This window comes from Parasteatoda tepidariorum, chromosome 3 (genome assembly GCF_982258835.1).
Source record: "Parasteatoda tepidariorum strain Cologne lab strain chromosome 3, Ptep-v5.0, whole genome shotgun sequence".
In the NCBI taxonomy this organism is placed as follows: Eukaryota; Metazoa; Arthropoda; class Arachnida; order Araneae; family Theridiidae; genus Parasteatoda; species Parasteatoda tepidariorum.
The window spans coordinates 2503189-2530150 of record NC_141757.1 but is presented as its reverse complement, the minus strand read 5'-3'; the positions used below and the strand labels follow the sequence as shown (position 1 = coordinate 2530150).

The 26962-nt window shown below is 27.3% G+C and overlaps 1 long non-coding RNA gene and 1 pseudogene across 3 annotated transcripts in view; both read left to right on the top strand.

Moving 5' to 3' along the window:
* Positions 1-425: 425 nt before the first annotated feature.
* Positions 426-26962, top strand: part of LOC147812703 (formin-binding protein 1-like) — a 73099-nt pseudogene continuing 46562 nt past the window's right edge. Inside the window, exons 1-2 of the transcript XR_015432350.1 lie at positions 426-527; positions 12569-12631. The product of XR_015432350.1 is annotated as a formin-binding protein 1-like (transcript). The remainder of the gene's footprint in view (positions 528-12568; positions 12632-26962) is intronic.
* Positions 14437-25072, top strand: LOC147812704 (uncharacterized). 2 transcript variants are annotated; one of them, XR_015432349.1, is made up of 2 exons: positions 14437-20346; positions 24947-25072. It is a non-coding gene; the product is annotated as an uncharacterized LOC147812704 (long non-coding RNA). The 2 variants fall into 2 exon arrangements; XR_015432348.1 differs by having other exon boundaries at positions 24929-25072.

Below are 26962 nucleotides of genomic sequence, written 5' to 3'. Positions count from 1 at the left end.
ATATGACTAAAATAGTTATTCTCATCATAATCATTTAATTTATTAATACCTTTGATAATAATCGAGCAATATTTTTTTACGTTTAAACCATATTTTTTGTTTCGTACTTATAAGAATGCATGTAGAATATATTTAAAAAATGCACTCATCTTTGGGCAAAATTAGATCATTTATGAAAAAACCTGTAAAAAAGAAAAAAACCAATTAGCCCCAAACATAATAAGGTTTTTTCATGTAAAAAAAGCCACATAGACTGGGTTGTGAACCCAGCCAACTACCATCCTCTTAAAGGATTTTGTACTTTTAAACTCATAGCCCAGTTTAGATATGAATTGTTTGACATTTGAATTTTATTATTCCTATCTTTTTATTTCTGATTACTATATCTATTGAAACTATGTTTTTAATGTTTTTGAATTTGCTAGAAGCAGTATCAAAAAAAAAAGCTAAACAAGAAATTGCTGCTGAAATGAACCTTTCTGAAGCTGCATTTCTTACAGGATTAGGAGAAGATACTTTTGATAATGGTAAATAATTATTTGTGCAACATGATTTTTTTTGTTTTGTTTATTGCTTGATCAAAACTGTTGGTAGATTTTGTGGTTTTTTAAAAAATTCTATTTCGTCGTGCTCCTTGGTAAAAAAATATTTTTTTACTCCAGATATTTACAATACTTACAATATTTACACTTGTTCAAATTTTCAATCGTTACTAAAATACTTTTTATTCCTCCATTCAATTTCAAATACGTTTTTTTAAACTTGTAGTGAATGGCACTTGATTTTTATACAGTTTTTTCAAATATTCATTAATTAAATTAATGAATTATATGAGAAATTTTTTTCCCCTATATTCTTTATTTTGAGCAGTATAATTATATGACAGTAATTTGTATTTAAACGTAGTGCAGTGGCTTATTACATTTATTCTTTCTTTTTTATTATTTATGCAAATTTATTTTTTAATGCTTGTATACTTTTTTTAAAAATTTTTACTGTTATAAACTGATAAATTTGAAGCTGTTTTTATTTTTAAGAAACTTAGATAAAGCTTAAATTTGATTATTTTTTTAATTTTTAGGATTTGGCCATTAGTTAAGGAAAAGATGGTTGGAAGATATTGAGGAGGATGTTAAAAAATTAAAAATTGGTAGTTTTAAAATCCAGAGCCGTTATTAATGATTAACCATCGTGAGGCAGGCTCAGACTTTCAAGGGTCTAAGTTAAACTAATGAGTATAATACTAGAGTAATCGACCACCTTTAATTTTAAGCCCTGATTACAGAATAAAGTCAAAATAAAATAATATATAATGAACTGATAAAATAAATATGAAGGTACAATAGTACTAAGTCGTTCATTAAAACGATTTTCTATACATGTTTTATCAATGTTGTGTGAGCCGTGATGGCTCAGGGGTTAGTGTTTGCCTTCCAGCATCAGCTGGTCAATACAAATTCCGCATATGGCTTGCACTGACCACAGTACCAACGTAAAGTATCCTCTGTGGTAGACAGCAAAGGGTTGAGTGTCCACTTGCCCTCAGGTTAACCGTTGGTGGTTTTCCTCTCCGTGAAAGCAAATGCTGGTTAGTTCCACCAAAAAGCTCTCCACAAAGACAAATTTCTCCCAAAACTTGATCCTGGAATTCCCTTGTCTTCTGGATTGGGTTCAAAATTACAAGGCTTTGGAGTTGAACATTAGTAGTCATAAACCCAAAAAATTGGGTCAGCTGTTCAACGCCGGGTTATAAATCACTGTAGTGCACCTTATTTCTTGCATAAATAGATCTTATTTCTTGACATATTAATGGAAGTACCTATGCTGAATGATAATTTATAATGATATTTAAGTTTTAAAAAGTGTTAAATTCATGTTATTTATTCTTCTAGAATTTTTTTATTTTTGGGCAATGAGTGTGGTCTGGAATGGTTTATTCCAACCTGTGAAGTTAACCTTTGTGGGCATGCAACTCTTCAGCCATTTTATTCTTTGCTTTAAGTATGTCAATTTCATTTTTTTTTTTTTTACATAAAAGTTTAAATATTTTTTTCCTTATAATTAGCAATAAATATATTTTTTGAAATAATATTTATTTATTATTTGTTTAATTATTTCTTTTTTTATATATAGTGTGCTAGTTTAACTTCATTATAACCTGATATCAGTTACTAACCATGAGCTGTGGATTGCTAAATGTATTTATGTTGGTCAAATTTGAAGACAAATTATTAAATTGTTCATGCGTATAATTTATGTAATTGCAAATTTATATATGTATGTGTGTGTGTTTTAAATGCACTCTTTCTTATAGAAATATCAGAGTTTGTACGTACTGGGAATATCGGGAAAACGCGATTTGAAAAACGGAATGTTGTCAAATGGATGTCTGAATTAGGGAACTTAAAATTTCTGTCTTAGAAATATTTTTTTTAAATCCACTTTTGTTTCTGAATTTCCTTTATTCATGGTGACAAACTATTATAATTTTGTATAATACATTATTACGAACAAAAAGTTTTTTAGCGTCTTCATTGCTTATTCATATCTGTCAAGTCTCCTGTTTTTTAACAAAAACTTCTTTAGAAAAGCATTTAAAATTGCTATAATTTTTTAACAAATTGGAATTTTGAAGAAAAGAAACTACTTAAAACTCGACTCATGAAAAAAACTCAAGTTCATAAATAAATTGCCTCTTTCAGCATGTCAAAATTCAATTCTTTAGTTGCATACCTGAGGGTTGCAAAGAAACTTGAAGGGTATCTTTTTACTCAAGTATAGCAATAACTGATTTTCAAACTAAGCATCAAATGTAAAATTCCTTGTTAACCTTGTACATTTTTTACACACCTTTGCAAATTCAATTTTCTAAATCTTATAGATTTTGTACAAGAAAACAAAATATAAGTTGAACACCTAAAACAGCTGAAGCTGGGTCTCTTGTAATTTTTTAATTAAAAGAATATCTTTTTATTATGTAATATTGACTGCTGTAAATCGTAAATTTATTTTACTCAAAATAGACTAAATTTTTTAATTAAAAACCGTGTTTCAGACACTGAAATAATGTTAATTTAAATGCAAAGTTTTACTTACATTTTCTGTAAGACAAATAAAATCTTTGAGTCTTGAAGGCAATTAATGAAATGCTAAAAATCGGAAATTTTGTTTTTGGCACCATGCTGAGTCGTGAGAATCAATCCTTAGAGCCAGGCATGTGATTCTTTTGCTAATTCACGGAATTCTGTGAATCCATAATTTATATTCTGGCAAAATGGTAGTACTGCTAATCTAAAATTTACATTTCGTTACTTGCGCATACATGCCAAGTCAGTTTTTTAGCAAAGGGTCCTGTATTTTACAACTACCTCCTGTTTACCTGTATATTCTCAAAATTTTTCCTTATTTGTTGAAGAAATTAAAAAATGAAACTTCGGTGATAAAATATCCGCTGATGGTGAAAATACTTTTCTTATTCCTGAACAAATAGTGCTATTGCCTGTTCTGCAGTATGTTGAGTATTTATAGTTTTAATTATTATTAATGGTTTTAAAAAAAATTTTCATTAGATTAAGATTTATATACATATTTTTTACTGAGATAAATGTAAGTGCTTATATTATTTCCAATTTTGAATTTCTCTTTTTGACTTACATGATTATGTATGATGTATCTAAACTTTACTCTTAGCCTAAAAAATGTCACTAGTAAAATCTCTGTTATTTTATTTCTCCAATATTGACAGGTATGCTTTAAGTAAAATTATTCTGTCTTTATCAGTATCCTCTTTTGTTTTTCTTTAGAAGAACACGAGTGTAATAAAAAAAAAATTCCATAATAACTTAGTCTCAAATTGGTGAGCTAGTGAGGCAAGCATTGAAATATAAAATTGATATTCTAAAAAGTAATTCCAAAATAGCAAACATTCAAAAGTTCTTTCTCATTGTTTTTAAAACTTATATTTTAACGAGTACCAGTTATGTTGTGAATTCCGATTTGTAACAGAAGAATTAATCTATTCAATGGTATTTATTCGCCTACAATCAGATTGAATAAATTTTTAATATGATCACGCAACATGGAAATTTCCAATTGACATTCAATGTGAGCGATCCCCCAATAAATCTGTGTTTCGATCTTCTTTTTTTCCCCTTCTTTTGCAATTCATGAAAGATATTTCCTCATAGTTTTTGAAACTCCAATATTATTACGACACGCAAAATTTAAATCACACATTTCAGTAATCACTTTTTGATATGTTTGATTTGTGTGAATACTATCATAAATACTGTGATACTATAACATCCATGTGGTACTTCGATCATTTTTATCGGCTATTAATGCTGCAAATTTTCTCAATGCTTTTTTTTTAATCCCTTTATTGTTTATACATTGTTATGATATGCAAAATTCTATTGGTGCATTTATTAGTCCCTTATACAATTTTTTTTGCTGATTTTGTCATAGTTATTGCTACTGATTTCTTGTGCTTTTTTTAATTCATATTATGAAATTTACATGCAATACCATATAATTTTACATGCAATATTATTTAGAACGCGCATTTGAGTAATTAGTTTCAAACGCATTTGATCATCACTAAATCCAAGCAACCTTTTAATATTTTTTTCTTTTTTTAAATCAATGCTGTTGATTTTCACGTTTTTTTTTTAAATCACTACATTATTGTAGTATGAGAAATTTAAATCGCACATTTAAGTATTTTTATTTATAATTGTATAATTTTTCCACTAGTTATTTGGCATTTATCACTATTTATTTTTTTATATTTTTTTAAAATTTCGTTTATTTTAATACGTTTTTAAATATATCAAAAATATCGAGATAATGTCTGAATCTCAAAACATAAATTTAATTAACCCCTTTTTGTCGCTCTCGATTAGTTATAAATACACTCGGGTTAATCATTCTTTTTTCAGTTATTCCTGGAAATTTAAAGTTTTTTTTTCATGCGTTGACGATTTCAAAGTGCGAAAATTGAGTATTATGTTGTTTTTCTCAATACATATACTTTTTTTATGTATCAATAATGATTTTCCTTTTTATCCTTCTACAAAAGGATAAAAAGAATTTAAATACAAAAAAATATACATTGCGAATAAAAAATTTAAGATAATTTCTTCTAGCAATCATATGTCTGTTAAACTTGTTACTTGATCACCTAAGTTTAAAATATTACATAGTCTAAAAATAGTAACTGAAATATTTAACTTCATTTATTTATTATATTTATTTTTTATTATTTTATTTATTATATTTATTCTAACTTTTTTTCCTGGTAAGCCTGCTAGATTTCATTAATAATTATTTTAAAGCCTAATGACTTTGGTTAAATTTTTAAAAATTATTTTCAATTATTTTGTTAATTTTGAAACTTGTTTAATTAAACGAGAAAAAATTCAACATTTTCAAAAAATTACTGTGTAGTAATTTTGGAAAATGTTGCATTACTGTGTAAATTTAACTTTGAATGGAATGTGAAATGCATGGAAATGTTTCCTCTGGCAACAAAAAAAGCACTACAGTAAATTGTACCTCAATTCTAACTATTCAATTCTATTCTCTATTCTATATATTCCATATTTACTATGATTTCTACTAAAACTGCAGTATATTTCGTTATAGTTTTAAACTTTTTATATGTATGTTAATATCGCGTTTTTTAGTTTTAATTAAAATATGGGATATAAAATTAATAATTAAATTAATTTATTAATAATTATTTAAAATTATTAAAAAAAGGGAAATAAAATTAAAAAGGAATGTAAAATTACATACGTTCCAAGTCTTCTGTTTTTTAACAAAGACTCCTATATTTTACAACTGTCTCCTGTTTACAAGTATATTCTCAAATTTCTCCTTATTTGTTGAAGAAATTTTTAAAAAAGTTGGCAATGAAATATCCGCTGATATACTCAATGATATAATAAATTGACCACCCTCATGATAAGTGAGCTGCAATAATTTTTTGAAATATTCTGTTTAACAGACTGTGTTAATTGGTCAAAAAATAAGTTCTATCTTGAAAGTTTTTTAGAGTGGCACCCATTAATATTATTTATTACAATACTTGAATCACACTGCATACATTTAATTAACTCCTTCTTAAAGGGAATCGGTTCACATGATTTTGTAGTAAATACAAATGAATGGCTATACCATCAATCTCAGTTACTTCCTTAAATTTCACGGTTTTTAAAATCCTCTTTTTTTTTTAATCTTTCTTTTAATGCCATGAAGACTCATAAAGTATGAAAAAGGAGTAATTATATAATTTTTTCAATATCTATATTTTTTACTGTGTTGATAAGAAAAAAATATTGTATAAAAAATTTTATCTCTTTTAATTTTGTAAATGTTACTTTTGTGCATTAAAATTACCATCTTTTAAATATCTTCAGTACATATATGTACAGGTGCGCAAAAAAAAGATGTCACGATAAATAACTTTTGTTCTAATGATCAAATTTTCATTTTTTTAGTGTCAATCTAAATGGTTTCTAGGGGTAACCTCAAATATGCTAATTATTAAGTGCTAACCATTAATTAAGTTATGAATCAAACACAAAAATGTATTTTCTCTGCATTAACATATATGTTTTTTTGCATCTTTGGATTCTTAACCTTTCAAATATAAGAGGTAACCAGAATCTGGCAGGGTTGCCACTCCACAGGGAAAACCTGGAAAATACAGGAAATTTAAAAATCACCTGAAATAACAGAGAATTTTTATTTTTTCTTTATAAACTGGGAAAATACAGGGAATTTTTTTTCTTATTTTTATCTTTTAAAAATGGTGACCACTCAAAGTGTAATCTATGGTATATTTAACCATGATATTTCAGCTGTACTAAACTATTTCATATACTATAGCATTATTTATGTATGCTCAGCTGTTTTGCCAGCAATTAAAACTAATAAATATAGTTTGCCTAATGTAGCTCACACAAGAGTGCAGTAATTGTTGTTTCCTCTTAATATATTGCGTATATGTACAGGGAAAACACGGGGAATTTTTTTTTTCCTTCCAGATTTGAGTGGCAACCCTGTCTGGAAAATAGGGTCCCCATAGTTTGGCCAGGAGAGCTCTCCAAAGTTTGGACCCCTTAATGTTAATTTCACTTTTTGTGTTTTTAATCAATTTTCAAAAATACTAAGGAAATTTTTTAAAAAATTGCACCCACTCATAAAACCTGTTTACTCAAACATAATTTCACGCAAAAAATTTTTTTTAATAGTTTATTATTTTTCTTATTTAATTGTAGATGAAAATTTTTTATACCATATTAATCTATTTTTTTTCAAGAAAAATAAAATATAGATCAAATTATTAAAGTAAAAATTTTGATATCAATATTTTTAAATAGTAGTTTTATTTAAGCAATTTTCATAGAATCTTAAGAACAATTACAATTTACTAATGTTCTAAATTCAGAAAAAACATTCTGAAAATACTTATTTTGATATTCTCTGTAAGTTTTTATGATTCTGTTACAAACTAATGTTGTACCTAAATTTTCAGGCATGAGTTTGAATCATTCAAAAGCAATGAAAATCAATTATTATCTACATCTTCAGAGGTTGTTGGTGTGATAGTGACTAGCAAGAGACAAATTCAATTGCAAAGATGATGCTGGGAATCAGTATGACTTTATATCCCGTTACTTTGCACCCTGGTTGGGAGTAACTGAGGACCCAGTTACTGGTATTTATCTTATCTGAATTATTTGACGTTAAATTTACAATTATGCAAAATGAAATAAAAAGTTGAGATTTTGAAATTTTTGCTTTTTTGATGATATATAGCCAGGCCTCAGTTGATCTATTTTTCTTTTAAAATAAATAATCTCAAGAAACAGAAGCTAGAAAATATATTTCATAATGAACAACAAAAAACTTTATTACCTTTAAATATAAAATAAGAAAAGTTGAAATTATTTTAGTACTCTTGTTACCAGCCTTTCGATAAATCAGATAAAGACCCATATCTATCTGTTTTGTCTCTTGTCGACCGTAAATTTTTTTTGTCTTTCACTTTTATTTATGAATTTCTTTTTTGGACATTTATTCCTTTAAAAAATTTTTTTTGGTTTCCTCATTTAGTCTGGTGGGTCTTGAGAATGGGTGGCTATGTTTTAAGTGCTCAGAACATGTCACTTTTAATACTTTAACAATTTTTAATTGTGTTATGAGTTAGTCACAACACAGTGAATTAAATGTTTGAGAAAGTAAGAGAGTAGATGAGAGGCCGACATATAAGGTTGGTTTTTTCTGTAATAGTGTAAATTATTCAATTTTTCACTAATTTTGGCTGCTGAGGGCCATTGTTTTCATTTCCGGACATTGTTATTTTTAGTTGTATAACATATATTATTGCTTCTATTACTACTTGGATTTATTATAAAATGAGTTGTCACAGAAGCTATTAAAGTTTTTTCATTTCCTTTTTTATGTCTTTTGTTTGTTTGTTCCGTTTTTGTATAGCATGCAATGCTGTTTAAGCTTTACCCAGTGTAGTTGATTTTTCCAAATTCCTTTTTTGAAATAATACAACTGTAAATGTTGAAAATATGCAGATGACAAGTATTGGTTGCATTTACTGTATTTTGTATTTACTATCTGTATAATGATTTGCTACCACAAACTAACAAAGGGGAAGGTTTTGTTAAATGTTGGTTGTCATAAAGATGGAAGCATAGGAATTTTATCTGGAGAAACATATTATGGGTAATGGAAATGGGTAATTTTTAGAACAGTTTGGGTGCTGAAGGATTAAAAAGAATTCTTTTTGAAGTGAAGGATCTGGTTATTTAAAGATAATAATTTTTAATATTTTATTTATTTGCTTGATCTTTTTATAAGAGAATTTATCTTTTCATCATAAATTTAAGAGTCCTATTTTTTTCCTGAATTTTTTTTAACCCTTGTTGAACAGCCTACTCAATTTTGGGTTTAGGACTACTAATATTCAACTCCGTAGCCTTGTAATTTTGAACCCAACCCAGAAGACAAGGGAACTACTGGATCAAATATTGGGAAAGATTTGCTTTTCTGGAGGACTCTTTGATGAAGCTAACCCATATTTGCGTTACATGGAGCGTAAAACCTCCCACGTTTAACCTGACGGCAAGGGGACTATATCCCATGATTCATCTGCCACTCAGTATATTTCGCATCAGCATTGTGGTCGGTGCAAGCCGAATGCGGAATTTGAATCGACCAGCCATTGCAAGGATTCGATCCTGGTGTACCTCATTGGAAGGCGAACGCTCTATCCCCTGAGCCATCACAGCTTGCTTAAAAACTTTTGAGATATTTTTTGTGAAATATGAATACATACTTCTATTTTGCATCTTTGGTATGTTTTATTACTAAAGAATTAAGATGATGTTGCTAGAAAAATAATATTAACTAAAAGGCAAATAATAATTAGTTTTCTTTTAAAAAAGATGCATGATTTTAGTTTCGTTAATTCTTTTTCTTTTTTTTTAACCCTGAAGTTTTACTTTCTTTTAGAAACATAATCATTTTTACTTTTATTCACTTTATCCATTGTTCTAGAGTTGGCTCCAGTTCCAACTTGTTCTGATTGATACTTTATTGCAATCATGGTTAGAAATTAAGGAAATATAATCACTGGTACAATGAACAGGTAACTAAAATCAGGGATGAGATTCTACCGCGAATTTGAGGATTTCCGCTTTTTTTTAGATTTTTCCATTTTTCCCGCTAATTTCCGCGGAAATTTTTTCGAACAAGTTAAAATATTTTATGAGGAATTTAATTTTCCGCGGAGCGGAAGCATTGAAATCCTCATTCTTCCCTCTGAAGTTTCTCAAAAAATCATTTCCTTGGGATAAAACTGGTTGACCTTTATACAGAGATGATATTTTTTCGCTTTTGCCTTTCGAATTTCAGCCTTTTTATCAAAAACTCGGATTCTCTAAAAGTTTCGTTTTTTTTTTTAAAATAAATATCCCGCTTTTTTTTTTTTTTTTTTGAAAATTCAATTGTTAAAATAAAATAATCATATTTATTTACGATTTTCAAAGATAAACAAAAAATTCAAACTACATCCTAGCTGCTAACCCTTCCGTATTTTTACTTATTTTAGCTATTTTCTCTTCTCAGAAAATAAGATTTTCCGTATTTTTATTTGTCCGCTGAATAGCTCATATTTTTACAATTCAGACGTCATGACCCTGTTGTCTGGCGTGAAAGCAAACGAAAAGGAAAAAGAAAATTTAGAGGTGGATTTGGGGTGAAAATATTTATTTGCTCATTCACTTAATCTTGTAAATTTTCATTTATTATGTCTAAGCAAAAACAATACAAACAAGCCTTTTAGAAATCCCAAGTCCAGTCTCTCCAATTTTAATATCAATCATCGATTTCGTATTTACCTGATTTAAAAGTTGCGCTATGCGATTCTTATTTACGCTATTCAAACATCGCACATTATGATTCTTAGTTGCGAGATTTAAAAATCCAATATCGCGTTTTGCATTTATGCATTTTTAAAGTCGCTATTTTATTATCAAACATCGATTTTCGTATTTGCCTGATTTAAAAGTTGACCGTTGCGAGTCTTATTCAGGCGATTTAAATATCGTACATTGCGATTCTTATTTACGAGATTTAAAAATCTAATATAGCGATTTGTATTTACGCGGTTTTAAAACCCTATGTAGCGATTCGTATTCACGTGAGCTTAAAATCCTATGTCGTGACTCATTTTTGCTGTTGTAATATCAAACATCGAATTTCGTATTTATACGAAATCCAATCCAATAAAGTAATTTGTATTTACGCTTTTTAAAACCCTATGTAGCGATTGGTATTCATGCGAGCTTAAAATTCTATGTCGTGATACGTTTTTGCGGTTGTAAAATCAAACATCGATTTTCGTGCTTAAACATGCTTTAAAAATTAGACATTGTGATTTGTATTTGCGCAGTTTGAAAATTATGCATCGTGATTCGTGTTTATGTGCTCTAAAAATTATGCATCATGATTGTATTTCTGCATACTTTAAAATTCTATATAGAGTTTCATATTCACGTGATTTAAAAGCCTCATATCGGGATTCACATTGTCTCAATTTAAAAATAAGGCATGTGATTAATATTTATATATTCATATAATTTTAAAATTAATCATCAGGATTTATAATCACATGGTTTACAAGTTTAAAGATCTCATTCTTTGTGTCAAATTTTTGTATATATATATATATATATATATTTATATATATATATATATATATATATATATATATATATATATATATATATATATATATATATATATATATATATATATATATATATTCATTCTTGGATTTCCTCTTTTTTCTTTCTGACTACTCTCATCCCTGTAAAATATATTACTACCTAATTCATACGCAGTTTCAATGGTCTACTTGCTTGTCTTTATTTGAATTTTTATTTTAAATTAATAGTGTGAATGTTAAATAGTGTTTTCATCATAGATAGGATAATATAGTGTTTTCATCATAGAAAAAAAATGGGTGAGAATTTCTCACCCTTTCTCAAAAACAGGGTGAGATTTCTAAAAACTAAAAAAACACAAAAACTCTTGAAAAAAAAAATCATTTCTTTAATTATAATACATTTTTAACGTCTTCTATTTTTTAAAGCATTGAATATTTTTGATAAAGCATTGAATATTTGAATATTACGTGAGGAAACCTAACCTACGGTAAACACGTGGTTGCAGAGAAATGTGTTCTGAAAGGAGTTCTTGGTTGTGTTCTGTTGTTTGAAAAGGTTCTGAACAATACTGGTAAATAGGGAAGCTAGATAACGGGGCAGATGTTGAAAATAATGAAAGATCCAGGAAGAAAAGTTAAACGGATTTTATTCTAAATGGCGTAATTCTGAGCTTTTTCCAAAATGCGAGAAATTCGCGAATTTTGAAATTGAAGTATAGAATGCGTGAATTTCTCATGGTAATAATTTTTTAATGCGAGAAAAGAAAAAAATATGCAAGATTCTCGCTTTGTAGTGGAAACACTGTAATGATATAATGTAGAATATGGACAATAATAGAATATGGAATTGTCAAATGGAACTTCATTCCTAACAATGAAGAAATATTCTATTTTGCACTATATGCTATTTTTTATTATTTCAAATCATATAACTAAAACAGCTTACCATTCGTTAACAATGATTGCTGGTCAGGGAGGCCATGGATTATTTATTTTATGATGGTTGGATTTATGATGATGGTCTCGGGCCATCATTAGTTTTGAGCCCTGGTTGTAACTTTTTCAATTAAATATATCTTTCTGTTAATCTTAAATTGTTGACAATAACTTAGAATGTTAAAGATTTTTACCTTTTTGCCTTGTATAATTGGAAACTCTGTTGCTTCTATGTATATGTTGTCTCCAGTTCAAGTTCAAATTAATTTAAATTCTATGGTATTAATTGTTTTAATTAAAAATTAGAAATAAATTAATCATATTTTCATGTTTTAATCAAATGTTTTGGCCTTTTATTAAAATTAAATTACTTTTCAGGTTCTGCTCATTCAGTGCTTGCTCCATATTGGTCTAAGACTCTACAACAGAATTCTTCTTGTGGTATGTAAAATGTGTATTTGTAGAATTTTTTTTCTTTAGTCTAATTATTGGGGTGGGTCACTTGCGATCCGCTGACTGTTGATGTGCGGCCTGCAGGAGCTTCTGAATGCAATAAAAAGTTTCTTTTAATTTGGTTTTTGCTTAAACATTATGAATTTTCTTTAATTAAAATATTTAATTCAAATTTATATTACTCTATAAAATGCATATATTTTTTGATCTTTCATTCTTTAAGCTTCTTTTTGGTTAGAATTTGTATCTCCCCCTCCAATATTTATGTATGCATATATATTTTATAAATTAATTATTGTGAAAAATGGAAAAAGTTTTTTTTTTAAAAGTATTATTTTTCTTTTTTTTTAGTTTTAAATAAATTAAAATCGTTAAAAGTATTTAATTTTCTGCAAATATGTTATTAAGTTTACTGATAAAACTATTTAGTGCTTCATAATGCTTAGATTAAAATCATTATATTTGCAACTGACATGACTAAATATGCTTGCGGCCCTTTATTATCTACCTGCCGTGCAAGTGGCCCTTCACTTAAAATGGTTGGGCACCCCTACCCATGCAGCATGAAGGGGCAAATAAACGTTAAAAATACGTTCGTTCGGTATAAGGTTTTGGACTTAACGTTAAAATTACGTCAATTTCACGTGATGATTTTCACCATTTCTTCATTCGTTAAAACGTATGCGTTAAAATGACGGTATTTTAACGCTATCAATTTTCCCTTTAAATATTTCGTTAAAAATGAGTACTAAAAATACGTTATATTAACGTGTACATTTTACCCATCTTTTTACCGATTTTTAAAAACGTTTTATTAACGAAAAAGTTACGCTTTGTTGCATAGTTATGTTTACGTTAATTTTTTGGGATTATAAACGTAAATTCAATGGTAAAAATGTTTCTAAAAAAGAATGTGAGTGCCCAAGAAGGATATATTATTTTACGTCTCTCTTAAATTTGAATAAACTGAACAGTGTAGATTTTTATTACAATTTGTATTCTATTTTTAAATACTTATAATTATTTTTGTTTATTTAAACTGGAGATAAATATTTGTTTGTTGATAATATTGAGTCTGCTCATTATCAATAACTGACAAGGAAACTATGAGTTTTAATTCTTATGAAACTAAACTAAGATGAAATTAAAGAATTTCCAAAATACTGAATAAAGTAAAAATTTGTTACAACTTGTCATGTAACGAACATAATAACGTAAAAACACATGATTTAAATTTAAATCTTCTTTGTCAGGTACAAGAGTCGTGGTGTAGTGGTTAGAGCGTTCGCCTCAAAGGTACGTTGTTGTAGGTTCGGTCCTACTCGGAACTTCGGTGGAATGTTGAGTTCCGGATCTTGCAATTTTTTTATTCAAAGATCATAAATTAAAAGACTATATATTTTTTTAATTATGTAAAAATGAATTCTCTTTTTTTTATATCGAAATTATCGCTCTCCATGTGAGTTTTTAAAAAATAATTATAATAAATTACAAAGAAATTTATCTACTTTTAAATTCCATGTTCTTATTGCAATGAAAGAAGCATTTACTTTATTTTAAAATAATGATTTAATGTTTTTTTGTATCGCCTAAAAAATGTATCAATCTTGTTTCTTTAAAGTAGTATATATATTCATTACTGAAAGAGAAAAAAAGCATACGTATCAAAAGACAGATAAAAAGGAATTCTCATAATTAGTTTTAGTAATAAAATTTAGTGTAGGAAGTTTTAAAATATTTGTTGTTATTAAAAAACGTTTTACAACACAACAACATTTTAACAAATTTATTGAATTTTGCTTTGAATCTTGAATTTTATAATCTAGAAATTATTTAAATATAAAATCTCAATTGCAATGAGTAAATTATTTATGAAAATCATATATAGTAAAAAATAATATAAATTTATAAAATATAAAAAATAATATAAAATAGCATAAAATATAAATAATAATTGTAAGTTTTGTTGTAATGTCAGAAAATTTTTTTTTTTATCGGAGCAAGTAATGATAATTCTTTATTTCTTCGCAGAATATTATTTATGAGTGAGTTTTTGTGTATGTGAAATTAAAGTACTTTTAAAAATAGTTTGAGCGTTAGTTCGGTTTCTTTTTCCTAACTGTCAGTTTTAGTTTGCATTGAATAGCCTGTTTTTTTTGTTGTTTTTTTTTCCATATCGGGCAATAATGTTACATAACAGGGAATTTACCTATGGACACAATGCTTGGAGGGTTTTAAATAGTTAATGCAGTTAAATAAATTGTTTTTTAATTATTTAGATCCTGTAAAGAAAAAAATTTAAGTTAGGGAAAGAGAAAGTTCCTCAAAAATTTTAGTTGAGACCTAAATTTTGCAATGCTAATACATAGACCCTAAAAAAACAAACCCACCTTTAAAAAAAAAAAAAAGAAAAGGATTTAAATATTTGTCTTTTTGCATTTTGACATTAGTGCGACAATTTTTTTCTATGTTCTTTGACCAAGATTTTTTCGTTTAAACTTAGTTCCGACTTAATAGGAGTTTTAAGGGCCATTCTAGTCCTTGACGGGGGCGGTGCTCGATTCTCGACACCACCGAGTACATGCGATATATGTGCTATTAAAATCTGTGGAATCGAGAGGCCTGTGGTCGGTCGCATTGCTGTGCCAAATGTACAGGGATCTGGAGAAAATTTCCTACCCCTTCAGATTTAAGTCTAAATGGATGATAAGCCTAATGTACAGCTCTAGAGCGACGCAACTAAAACTCCTACCTTCATTAGTTCGTTGACAAATTATCTGTTTACACTGTGTTATCTGGGAATACAATTTCAACAAAATCTTTTAAATATATACATACATTGCTTTTAAAAGGAAGGCAAATATCAGCAAGCGAAAAAACAGATTCATAAAAATTTCCTTTTTTTTATATCTAAAACACTGAAGAGGGGAAACGGAACGTTCAACGAAAATGGATCCTTCCAGCTAAAATTAAATATAAAATTTTTAATATATTATATGAAAATAACTTGATCCACGGGGAATGTTAACAACTCGACGCCCTTTTTTACCCTTTTTGTTATAATAAAGTTTTCAAATCCATTATATTACCTCTTTTTTTTTCTTTTTTTCAATTGAAATCGTGATTTAAAATGTGCTTTTTATTTAAATGTGTATTTTTTATGTAATAAATATTTTAGGAATTTTTTCAAACTATTATTTTTAACACGGTCATCACCAACAACTAAAAATGATACCTAAATCATGAGACCATGCATTTATGCATGCCAATTAATGTATGTAAAATCTTTACCCACGCAGGCGAGAAAAACAAAAAATAAGCACGAAATTTGAGAAATAACGTGTAATCACGATATAATAATTAAAATTAACCAGAGATAAATAAATGTACATGTTGATCCCATATTATGTTATTCGATAAAACTTTTATATTGGTGGATGTAGTTAGATTAAATCTTTTTGATTTGATGGAAGACCTAACGTAGAATGTATTCTACAATATCTTTCTTACTCTCATTTCAGATGAAATAGAAATCCTACAATTTATGGTTCATTGATCAGCCTATCTGATGCACAAAAAAATCAATGTACATTGTTAGTTTTACAGTTTTAAAATATAACATAGTTAATGTCTCATTTAGTTAAATTACTATAGTACGAACCTCTAACTATCAAATCTTCGATTGGAAATGAAGTTACTGGTTAGAGGAAGCAAAAAAGTGTAAAGTTTTAAAATGAATAATCACGTATTTTAAATAATCTTGTATGTCTTCCGGAGCAGTTATCTTAATTTATAATATTTATCCATGTTTTTCTTTTATAATAAATTATAGTTATAAAAATTTTACATTTCCAGAGCATAAAACAGCAATTTTTATGAATTCATAAAAATTATAAAAAGCATTAAAATTGGGGTTTTTTATGTACAAGCTATTCAAATAATATTATACTAGTTAAAATAAAATACTATTATATCTCTGAAATGATAATAACACTACATAACAAATAGTAATACTTTTTTAAAAATGTAAAATAGTAATAATTTTTTAAAAATGCTCGACAGTTTTATTTAACTTTATTAAAAATATTATATGAAAGTTATTCTACAATGTAGCATTTTATTCCAGGTTTAATTAGAATAATAATAAGAAAAATAAGATGAAAAATCAAAAATAGACGAGAAATAAATTGATTCACAATATAGATTCAAAAGTATTGTTCCACATTGCTTCCAGTTATTTGAGTTTTTGTTTTACAAATGCATTAAATGATACTGAGTTTCAACTTTTCACTCCTTTTCCGTGGGCACAATTTCTACACAAGGACTGCTACCCCTACACTAGACAACGCTTATTTACATTTGTTGCACGCGTGATATAGCTATTCTATAGTGTATTTACATACGCCGAATTCAATGGTAAGTTCTTTTATTCCTTACTTTAATTATTACTATTTAGAATGTTAATTCATTATAATGCTTCACTATCAAAGAAAGTAAATTATTGTAGTTAATTCTGCTTGAAATAAACACAAATATTCTAAGCCTATCATTTGCGAAGTTTAACAAACAATGACAAAACGTAACGATTTTGGAAAAAAGCAAGAGAATTTGTTGATTCTCATTTACTGAGCATAAAATGTAAAGAGATGAAATACAGACCCTTATATACGATTGTTATGCAGTTGAGATATTTTTAATAAAATCATGAATATTTTAAAAGTATTCTGATGGCACCTAAGCTTAATGAAGGAATATTAATCTGAAATAAGTTAAACTAGTTGCGATCTTATGTAAAGAAAATTTCCGTTTTAAAGCTTTAATTATCAAAATTATTAAATTAATGCTGCATTATTTTATTCACCTGGCAAATTTTGTTGCTATAATAAATAACAATTAACAAAAAGTAACAATTATAAGCATTATTCTGAAGATAATACTTAAATGTTATTAATCATGGTTGACTTCACACACAAAAATATGAGTAGAGGGGATATTTTCCATCTGTGATTTGTTGTACTGTACCTACTATTGTGGATTTCAAACTTGCATACATTTAAAAAAGAAAACATGTAGAGGTTTGCCAGGGGGTAGTGGCTACAAGATATACCCTTAGTTTCTACCCATGTTTTGTTTTCAGTGTGATGATAGCCACTGGAAGTTACCAAGACTTGTTGATTATTCTGCCACAGGTGATGATAAACAAATTTTCCAGAGTAGAAAAGAATTTTAGCTAGATTTATAATGTAAATTTTTCAGTTTCACTAATTTTAGGGGATATTTCCGTATCTTAATCTGTCGCACAAACTACTATAGCCAAGCTACCAAATAGATGTAAACTTGAAGTTTAAAAAAAAACAAAAAAAACATAAATGTTTGCCAGATGGTTACAAGTTATATCTTTCGAGTTGGTCCCTTTCTGTGATTTTTTTTCTTTCTTTCAGTTTCTCCGATACCAGAAGTTGCCAACACGTGCCGATTATTCTGCCGTTGTTCATTTATCCCCTGATTTAATGAATCAAATAAAAGGGGATGTTTCCCTATTTGAACTAGTTTGTGCCAACTAAAAATGTTGAAGCAAAAAAAATAAATAAAAATAAGATTTTGTACTTTGCAAAAATTTAAAAAGAAGTATGTAGTAGAAGTTTTCCTGAGGGTTGCTACAACTTATATTCTTTGAGTTATTCCCATTCTGAGATATTTAATTTTTCGTGGATCGCTGGAAGTTTATGAATATTTAGCCATAGGTAACAACATAGAAATACTCATTAAACTTTTAATCCCCTATTAGGGTTACTTCTGTATTGTGAGCAGTTATGCCAACTGCTAACTTTTTAAAAGAATATGTAAAGGTGTGCAAAATGTAGCTACGAGTTATACTCTTCAAGTTGATCTCCGTCCGTTAATTTTTTTTAGTTCCTCCTGGTTGCTGCATGGAAGTTGCTTAGAAGATATAGTGATTATTCACCGGCAGATCATGATACGGGCATTTTTATTTCTGTTTTGCCTACTCAGTACGAGATGGTATTTTTATTAGCAAATAAGACAAGACAAGTTTTATGTGTGAAACAGTCCTGTCATATTGTTATTAATTTGAGCTGTCTTATCTACTTACCTACTATTGTCTTATAAAGTATAAAAACTATTAGTTGTTGCATTTTTAAAACAGTTGAGTAGTAGCAGTTGTGATTCATGGCAGTTTCTTTTAACTTTACCTTTTTAAAGAACCGAGGGTTAAACACGCTTGATTGGTATAAATTTTACAAGAGTATAGCAGATGGTTCTTCAGCCAAAATGTCGTGGAAGTATCGTCTTAACAAGCTATTGCAAGAGAAAATCTCATATGGACAAAATAGTCTTTTGACTATTTATTTTGCAACATGATATCTTTAAAAAAAAATAATAAAAAATCACCCAGTTGAACATTTACTGGAAATTTTTCTTCTTATTTTTGAAACAGTTTTTGAAATTTATCAGCTAACACGATAAGGAAAATAATTGCACTGAATTTTCAATATTAAATTATCTTTAGAATTATTCTTATTCAAGCTTTTATTTAAATTTACATTGCTGTTTAAAACTTTTTTAATTCTTTTATAGTTACTGTATTCTAAAAACATGCCTAGGCAGGGGTCTGTCTAGGCCGAATTTACTACCGTTTAGCGGTACCTTCACAAAATCAACTTTAGGAAAAACAGTTTCACAAAATACTTTTTCTTATAATTTTATTTTCGTATTCCTTAAGAAACGATAAATCCATATTTTTGTGTTGATTTTTTAATATAGTTTTTAATTTTTCACAAATTATATCTAAATTTTCACAAAATAGGTACCTCTCAGAAAAACGTAGACAGACCCCTTGTAGGTGAAAAAGTTCAATTGAAATTTTTATTGCTAGATTTTTCTTTTAAACAATTTTTGTCTTGGTTTTTACTTAGCTTTTTACATTTCTAAAAAACTTTGTTTTTATTAAGTGTATGACACAGTAATTAAGAAAGTTTCTAATGACTTTATTCTTATCTGGAAAATATGATAATTGGAAAGCTGAGATGTAAAGCTTTAAAATTTTATTTTGAGAATTAAAATAGATTTTTCTGTTTTACATTTGTATATAATCTTTTGTTTTTGTTAGTAACACAGCATTTTAATAACATATTTCTAATAGATTATATTTTAGTTAATGTTGCTTTATGGATACTGCTTTGCAGAAAATATTATTCTTAGCATAGAAGCTTTGTTGTAACAATTATGATATTTTTTTTTCTTTCTATTTTACTTTATAACTTTAGTTTTTTTATAAGTATTTCTTGTTTAATTTTTTGTATTCCCTTTAGCCCATTCCACTAATATTGATAAGCATGGAGTAATTTCCAATTATAAATAAGCTTATTTATTCGTAAAAAATATTTATTAATGAATTTTTTTTTAAAAAAAATATTGCTATAGAAATATATTCTGCATTTCACCATTTTTTTAGCTAACATTCTGCCAAACCATTACTCCTTACCTCTCTAGTTCTGAATAATAAATATGCCCGTATAAACAAAACAAAATATGTTTGAATAATTTCTATGTTTTTAAACATATTAACTGAATGAATTTTCTTTTTCATAATCTATTGATGTACTTCTGAGGAAGGTCTTTGGAAAGGATCTGGCTTTGAGTATGAAGCTCCATCAAGTCTCATTTGAAGGTTCCTGAATTAAGTATGTCTAAAGAAATAACTGTATTTGAATTGTTTCCTTTTTTCTTGTACTTAAAAATGGGTAAAAAAAATTTCTTGAAATTATAAACATGAACAAATCAACTGTTAAAAATTATTTCAAATAACTTTTACTGATATTAAAAATAGTAATTAAAAATTGTTTACATAGGCTGCCCATGCTTCAATAACAACAAATAAAAGTACTCAAAAACTTGTCTCTTAAAATGAATTATCATATATTGTAAATATATTTTACATGTACTGTAGAATCCTAATGATTTGATGCACAATCATCAGCATTTGCACTATATTTATAATAAAAGTTTCTGGTGTAAGATTCACCGTTAGTATCAAGTAGAATGGTAAACTGTTACTGTTTTTACCTCCACTATAATTGCTGTTCCAATGTTTTATTTCACTGGCACTTAAAAAATATGTGCTTTATCTGCATTAAATTAGTCTTTTTATTCATAGTCTTTGATAAATTTAAACAAATTCTGAAACTTCTATTTTGCTTTTATGAATTCTTCAGCGATCATACATGATGAATCATTTAAAGGCTGAGGCTACTCAAACCAAACATTCAAATGAATTATAAAAGGAATTAACAACATCAATTGGAAATTCTCGGGGAATTAAGATTTATACAAATTGCTTAGTATTTCAAATCTCCGTGGCAGAATCGCAACGGCACGGCGACATTGTTGCAGAATTTTACATAGTTCTTGCATAGAGATTTTCATAGCTGCCAACCCTTCTGCATTTTGCAGAAGCTATCCGCATATTTACTTATTTTAGCTATTTTTTTCTGCTTTTACGCTCAGAAGATAAGATCTTCTGCATTTTACCCGGTCGCCCGATAGCTAGTATTTTGTTTAAGTCAGACTGTATTGACTATACCCCACAGCAATGCTGAATGCGAAAGGTTGTTTTCTGTGGTAAAAAAACTAGGACTCAATTCTGCTCATCAATGTCTGATGAGCAGTCTGCTCGAAAAACTTTTAATAATTAAGTCTAAAGAAGAAATACATTGTTTTGAAAGAATTTTTAGTTAAAGAAAAAGGTGCTACTAAAGGATCTTTGCAAAAAAAAATTTTTTTGATGTAATTCTTTCTCCATAATTTCCATTGAGTTTATATATAGTGCATACTATTATAGTGTAATTAAACTAATTTTAATGTGTCTTAAAATTTTATATATTTCCCTTTAATCAAGAATTAATAAATGAATATAGTACCTTCAAGTAGCTGGTCAAAATTTTTAAAATTTTTTTTTACCTTTTCTTGTTTTAAAAAAAAGGGGAGTATTTTTTTAAAAATAAATTTATTAGTAATTAGTATGCAGTTGCGAACCTTCTGCATTTTTCTTGTCTATCATCAGCATTTTTATAACTAGAGGTTTGCAGCTATGGATTTTTCTCTTGAAAAGAAGAAAATATTACATTTCTTTTTTACAGAAATATTTGAACATGCAATATTTGAATCATGCATTTTGATAATCAGTTTTTGGCACACTCAATTTTCACTGATATCATAAATCGACGTAACGTTTCGATGATATTTTCGGCAGTTATTGATACTGATTTTCATTTGGTTCTTAACCATCTTGATATATTTAAACAATATGGAAAACTCGAATCGTGCATTTGAGTATCTATTTTTTTAAGGCTATCTATTTATTTTTTTGAAATTCTATCTAATTTTTGGAAGTTATAGATGTTGATTTCTCCTTAGTTTTTAAATCTAATATTTTTTATACGATATTATTTATTACAACCTAATTTCAAAGTGTAACACGCTTTTGAGCAGTCCAATTTACATAATTACATCATATATTTTTTTTTTGGGGGGGGGAGGGGGGCAATTACTACTATGGATTTCATGATATTCAATATTTTTTTATTGTTATGATTATTTGCAAAATGTGAAGAAGCAAATAAAGTGTGTGTTTTCCCACCAACAAAATATGAGAATATCACCCATAATATTAAAAAGAAATATTTCATGCTAAATTAAGAAAATCAGTATTATTTTTTTTTCTTTTTGTTAACACAGAGTATTTGCCATTTTAAATTAGCAACATGTGTGTTTGTTTGTATTAAATGTATTTTGCAATTAGATATTAGTGCTGGAGAGTTTAGTCGCAGATAGCTCAAAAACATTCTGCCACAAGATTTCAAATTATCCTTGTTTCAATTTTTAAAAAAGCCAATTGTATATATGTTTATATTTATTTATTTATTTGTGTACTTCTGCAGTTTTCTACAATTCCGCATATGAGAAATTGAACTTTCAATATTGTTAACTTTAATCAATGATTTTATATCTATGACTATACCTATGATATTTTCTATTTATATACCTATGATATATTCTGTCTATGATACTTTATTTTTATAAAGTATCATAGTATCACATTATGGGTGATATTCTCATATTTTGTTGGTGGGAAAACACACACTTTATTTGCTTCTTCGCATTTTGTAAATAATCATCACAATAAAAAAATATTAATAATCACTTTTATTTTTATAAAGTTTTTTTTTTCAATAACTTCTGCACTGTATTATAATGCTTACATTAAATGAAAAACTTTTTGATTTCATACTGTTTGAAAACATCTTTTATCTAAATATCTTATTTTTACCAAGTGAATGTTTTTGTGTTTATTATTTGGTGTTAAAGTATTAATGATCAAAATGTTTTAAAACACGATTCATTGTGTATATCAAGGTTGCAAAAAATGCTTACTTTTTTCTAAAAGAGTTAGCCTGACTAGTCTTCATTAATTTATTATAATTTCTTGCATTTTACTGTATACATTTAGCATACTTATGTTCAAACTTTTTATTTTAACAAAAACTATTAAGTAAAATTTATGTTAAATGTCTAATATTGCAGAAAACTTATATATCTCGTAAGTTAAGTAGTTCATGCAATGGAAATTATCACTACTACAAACTATATGAATTACAGTTTGACAAAAAAATATATATTTGTTTTCACATCTTTAAATAAGTTAAAACTTTTTTTGATATATCTGCTCTATACTTGTTCAAAAAAATTTTTAATTTAATTTTTTTGCAAGGGTGTGGAAAGTTGGTAATTTTGTTTTGCTCATATATATATATGCAGCATTAAGAACGATAATTTCTAATTAGTTCCAAGAATAAAATTATTATTTTGTTAAACAATTTTAAGTTTAAAGCTGTTCCTCCGAATTGTTTCTATAGTCCAAAATTGCTATACTGCATTACTCCAAACATTCTGTCATGTTGCTACAATTAACTAACACCATTGTGTTCCTTTCATTTTATCACATTTTTCGAAGAAATATTTATTAAAATATTTCTCCAAAAACTGTGTTTTGTGTGTAAATTTTTTTTTTTTAAATTTTTTTATCCTGTCCTTTTAAAGTGGTTTAAACAAATAAGGTATTTACTGCCCCCAAGCAACCTGATAGTAACACACTAGGGTCAAGGAACACAGAACCTATTTTTCCCACCCTGGAAGCTAATGCCCACCATTACTAAGAATTCCGTTGTGGAAATGAATTTCTAAATCTCCAAACAGCTTTCTAATGTATTTTGGAGTAAAGTGTTAAGTTTTAGCAGTGATTTTCCAGAAATTAAAGAACTTTTAAATTAACCATTTTTTGTTTAAAAAAGCTTTAACAGAGGCAATTGTAAAATGTAATTCTTCACTTGAACTAAATAATATATAGTTTAATAAATTACTGAATTTGTTAAAATTACTCCTTTTGTATATTAAAGATACTGTTTGTGTTAAAAGGCATAGTATTTTTACTGTTTTAATAAATGAGAAATTAAAAATTACGTAACTGAAACTAATGGAATTGTGTTTCTGAACTACAAAGTTCTTGCAAAATATTCTGAAGAGGAATGAAAATTGCAGCTAAGGAGCAAGAAAAAAATGAGAGAGGAAAATAAAATTCTGATGATAAGTAAATAAACAGAAAGTCGTGGCAAGTACTGTGGTTATGAGAAAAAGTCATTTCAAATAGGGGTGTTTTGTGAATAGTTTTGTCTTGATTTTAGATCAGCGGGGGTAAACCAATTGACACCTTTATTTCTCCATTGTTCCCCCATTAGAAATGTGCCCTTACTTGTTACCATAGCAGCCGACAACACCAGACTAAAAGCCTGGAGGAGTTCTCCTCCGAGCCACACAAAAAATAATTTTTTGTTTTGTTTATAACTTGCTGTTGGCTTCAATGTAAGATTTAGCTAGGATAAAAAATAAAAAAAATTGTTAAATACTATTCTAATTCAGATTTGTGCTGTATATGTATGTAATTTTGTCGTGTAATATGTGAGTAAAATTTGTAAAATAGATTTTCTTATATCTAAATATTTGGATGTACTCAATCGATATATATTTAGTAGAAATTCCATGAAAATAATAAACAGTTTTAATATTTTTTTTTTTTACATTTTATTTAACTCTGTATTTTATCTAGTCAGTATTGCTTCGTTTTAGAAATCTACTGTTGGTTGAAACATTTTAATATTATTGTCCGGCATATTTTTTTTTCATATGCTAAAATAGTTATTTGTTTTCCAGGTACATTGCAGTGGAGAGGTGATACTAACAGCAGGGTGGAAGAAGTTATGAATAGATATATTTCAGATCTGTGGCGATGTGTTATAATTGTAAATCTGTATATTGTATGATAGTTGTAAAATAAATAAAACTTAATAAATCTTATTTGATTTAATGTTTTTTTCTGTATTTAAAATTATTAAGTTAACTGCTCATCTGGATTAAAAATTGTAATTTTTACGAAAATACGACTTAGAAAAATTTTAATTTTTGTAAGTAAACAAATCAAATGGTAAATTTGGTTAATATATATATTTTTTTACTTCATGTGTGTGTTAAAGTAAATTTTAGTTAAATTTTTCAAGCTAAAAAATAAAAAATAATAAAAAAAATAATGAACCCAAAAGCATTCCAGAAGAGTAGATAATTTCAAGCAAGCAATTTGGAAACATGGATTTAAGGAGAGCAGTAGACTTCTTAATTATTAATTTGAACTAAAAAAAAAATATTTTTTCCATAGGGGTTTGGAAAATCATGTAAGTATTGAGTAATTTTTTCTCCTACCAATTCTTTATATTACAAACTTTTAGGCATGAAAAATTTTAAAAATTCCTGAGAGACATGAAACTTCGTAAATAAACTAGTATGTTGCTGTGAAGAGGTAGTAAGATTTGCATTCCTTATTCGTTGAGTTATAATTTGAATTGTAAAAATTTACAAAAAGTATGAGATTAAAAACAAAAAGCTTTTTCTAGGATTCTTAAAAAAAAGCATTAATATCAGCTGTTTTGCGTTATTTTAGTTTTAGTTTGATAAGAATTAAAAGTTTAAATGCTATATTTTTTAGTGCAGCGTAAACATTAAAATACGGAATGGTTTCTTCCCTTCTTAGTTAAAAAAATTAAAATTACGTTAAAATTGAAATTAATTTAGTTAAATTTACGCGAAAAGTTTATTAATTCACCTAACTCAAAATAAGGGTTAAAAATATTGATAATAATACGTAAATTGTACGGATTAAATCCGTTTGTATTTTGGTTAAAATAACGTTAAATGTGCGTTATTTTAATAAAAATAAGCGTTAAAAACACGTAAATATTCATGGTGAAAAAGACGGATCTTATAAAACTGAAAATTCACGTTAAAAACTTAGTTAAAATAGCGTAAAAAATACGATAAAAAAGAAACAAACTTCGTTAAATTAACGTCAAAGATTGGTATCAAAATTCACCATAGTCAAACTAGAGGCAAAAAAGCGTCAATTTTGCGTTAAAAATAACCCAAATTTTAACGTTTATTTAACGGATTCGAGACTACCACTTGAAACGTAAATAAAACGTTCGGTGGAAACGTTTTTTTGCTTTTAACCTTGTGGCATTATAACGTTATTTTCACGTAATTAATACTTATCTCTGCTGCATGGGTACCTTATTTTCATGTTAAAGAAAAAAAAATTTCTTTATATGTAACATAACTTTTGTAAGGGTAAGCTAAGTAAGCAAGATCCAAGCTAGAGAACATCATGAATGTGCAAAAATAGTGTTTTGGATGCAAGATATGTTATTTATAAAAGTTTAACCCTGTTATAAATTGATAAATTTCAGAAATGTTTCAAACAAATTTAAAAGGAAATCATCAGGCAGGACTTTTAGCTTTCTACTTTACATTGTAGCATTTGATCAATGTAAGAAAAAATGCATCCTAGACATTAACATGTTAATATAATTCTCTCAGTTTTTGAAATTACTTACTACTAATTATTTTTCTCTATTATGAGAGAACATAAATATTAACTAAAGGCAAATAAGCAACTATATGACATTAGCATAACACTGAAAGTTTGTACAACTTTTTTATTTCAATAAAATTAATTACATTCCGTGACTATGCTCTTATGAATGGACATCGGAACAATGTTACATTTATTTTTATTGGTTATAAAATAACATAGTTTTTAGATATTTGTATGTGAAGTTATTTATTTATTATTATTTTTAAATTAAAATATTTGTACCAGATTCTTTCTGATTTTCTAAAGTTATTTTTCAATATAAT